Below are 3,072 nucleotides of genomic sequence, written 5' to 3' on the forward strand. Positions count from 1 at the left end.
TCATGTCCATTGAGTCAGTGATGCCATCCAACCATCTCATCCTCTGCTGCTCCCTTCTCCTCCTGCCCTCAATCTTTCCTAATACGTCCTTCCAATGCAGGAGACACTAGAGATGCAGGTTTGATCCCTGGGTCGGGAAGATCCCCTGGAGTAGGAAATGGAACCCACTCCAGTATTCTTGCCTGGGAAATCCCATGGACAGATGAGCCTGTTGGGCTATATAGTCCATGGGATCGCAGAAGAGTCAGACGTGACTGAGCAACTGACCATACACACAGACATGTGTATATATGTGTGAGCCTGAGGAGAATATTTCCCTTAGAAAGAGTAGAGTTGTATAAATCATCACATTTCTATCACTGATGGGACTTCTGACAGTTGTGTCATATTTTAAAGTCACCTCTAAAAACAATATGTAACCTTATATCATGAATTTTAGGCATTAACTGTAGCTTCAGTTTATTTTTTATGTTCTCTTTTCCTTCCTGTGGAATTTCATCACTTTGGTTAGAAAAAAATGAGGAAGAAAGATTCTCATTGTTGAAACTCAGTTTATTTTATTGTGTTGTATGCTACTAGAATGAGATGAGTTTTAAAGAAAAACAATGAATAATTTCCTTTTAAAAATTACTCATTTGGCTGTGATGGTTTTTTGTTTATGAGCTTTGTTGCTTCATGTGCCATCTACTTCCCTGACTGGGGATTGAACCTGGACCCCTGCATTTAGAACTCGGAGTCTTAGCTACTGGACCATCAGGGAAATCCCAATAACATTCTTATTTATATGTTCCAAGTCTATTTAATGGATATTTCCCAAAAGATTGGCTGAGCATCTCCAAATTTGTGGCTCATCACCTGTGGACACCCTTCAGTTAGAATTATGTGGGGCCGTAGCTTTGCTTGATAATCCACAAGTGAAAGAATACTCTTCAATCTTTATGCTAATCTTTAGTGTAGAGTTCTGTTGTTTCCAGAAAAATCTTACCAAGGAAACCACAAGAGAACTCATTTCTGATATGATATTCATAAAATGACTTTAAAGATGGCCTTGGGTATCTATGTGATGAAGGATTTTCATGTCCGATTTAACATCCACCTTACTGTTTGAAAAATAACAAAGCCTTTCTGCACTTTTGGGCAAAATCACTGCAGATGGTGACTGCAGCCATGAAATTAAAAGACGCTTGCTTCTTGGAAGAAAAGCTATGACCAACCTAGACAGCATATTAAAAAGCAGACATTACTTTGCCAACAAAGGTCCATCTAGTCAAGGCTATGGTTTTTCCAGTGGTCATGTATGGATGTGAGAGTTGGACTATAAAGAAAGCTGAGTGCCAAAGAACTGATGCTTTTGAACTATGGTGCTGGAGAAAACTCTTGAGAGTCCCTTGGACAGCAAGGAGATCCAACCAGTCCATCCTAAAGGAAATCAGTCCTGAATATTCATCGGAAGGACTGATGCTGAAGCTGAAACTCCAATACTTGGTCACCTGATGCAAAGAACTGACTCATTGAAAAAGACCCTGATGCTGGAAAGATTGAAGGTGGGAGAAGGGGACGACAGAGGATGAGATGGTTGAATGCCATCACTGACACGATGGACATGAGTTTGAGTAGGCTCCGCGAGTTGGTGATGGACAGGGAAGCCTGGCATGCTGCTGTCCATGGGGTTGGAAAGAGTCAGACACGACTGAGTGACTGAACTGAACTGAACTTCTGCGCCTTTACCCAATTTGGTAGCTCAAGTTAACCAGAGATTCCCATGAGACCATTTTTACTAGAAATCCAAGCCTTGTAGTTGAATCTGTCAACTGCAAGTTGGCACTTGTCATGGGTACTTGCCATCTACCTCTACAACGATTACGTCATGCGCTGCTGCAGCTGCTGACCTTCAAAACCCCCTGAAAGTCAGAGTTCAGAATGGAGAGCAGACTTGAGGCACTCTGTGCTGGAGGAAAAAATGGCAAGACAGGTCCTCAAATAGTCAGATATTTTCAGGACTGATTTTATGAGCCCAATTCTTGTATCTCCTCATATATAGAAAAGCACTAAAGTCCTTCATGGTGATGACTGTTTCTCATGACTAGTGAAGGTGTCATGAGACTAGTAGAAACTGTAAGGCGAGTGCAGAGAAAAAGAGAGCGAGCCGGGCAGTCAGGCAAGAAAAAGGAAATTTATTAGAGGGAAAAGAGCGGGTGACTGGCTCTTAAGGAGAACCAGCATTCTCCCTTTCTGATGGAGTCCTTTAAGAAGGACCCCACCAATGAAAAATTCTCTGAAGGGATGGTCACGTAGCTGGAGGTCTGGAATCTGGTGGTCTTGCAGCTTTGAGAAGATAAGCGCCAGCGAGATAACAGGATGCCATTTGGACAATTCGGTCAGTCTCACGGATCACTGTGATTTTAGTTTTCATTTGTAAGGTCGACATAATGAGCCATCTGATCAATGAGACCCCATGTGGGCCCTATCAGAAACCTTCTGGAAAAATATGTCCTTGGTTGCATGTATTCCCCCTTCATCAAAATCTCTTATATACTTATCTTTTTCTCTGCCTTTTTGGAGCAGTTTCTCAGCTATCTGAGGTGCTGTGTCCCGGGCTGCAGCCCTCATTTTGCCCCAAATAAAACTTAACTTGCAACTCTCATGTGCTTTTTTTTTTTTTTTTTTTTTTAAGTTGACAAGTCTCTGCCAATAGTATTGGGTCCACTGCACATTTCACTTCCTTATTCCTTATAGTGGGAGAAATATCATTAGTTTAAGAGTGAGTGGTAGCACTGTTTTGTGCTTATCGTGCAGCCATTTCCCCATCTAATCGCTAACAGTACTCTGATTTTCTTTGGGGCTTCCCAGGTGGTGCTAGTGGCAAAGAACCCGTCTGCCAATGCAGGAGACGTAAGAGACGTGGGTTCGATCCCTGGGTTAGGAAGATCCCCTGGAGGAGGGCATGGCAACCCACTCCAGTATTCTTGCCTGGAGAATCCCATGGACAGAGGAGCCTGGCAGGCTACAGTCCATGGGGTTGCACAATGTCAGACACAAATGAAGCGACTTAGCAAGCATGCATGCGCCTAG

Source organism: Bubalus bubalis, chromosome X (assembly GCF_019923935.1).
Source record: "Bubalus bubalis isolate 160015118507 breed Murrah chromosome X, NDDB_SH_1, whole genome shotgun sequence".
Taxonomy (NCBI): Eukaryota; Metazoa; Chordata; class Mammalia; order Artiodactyla; family Bovidae; genus Bubalus; species Bubalus bubalis.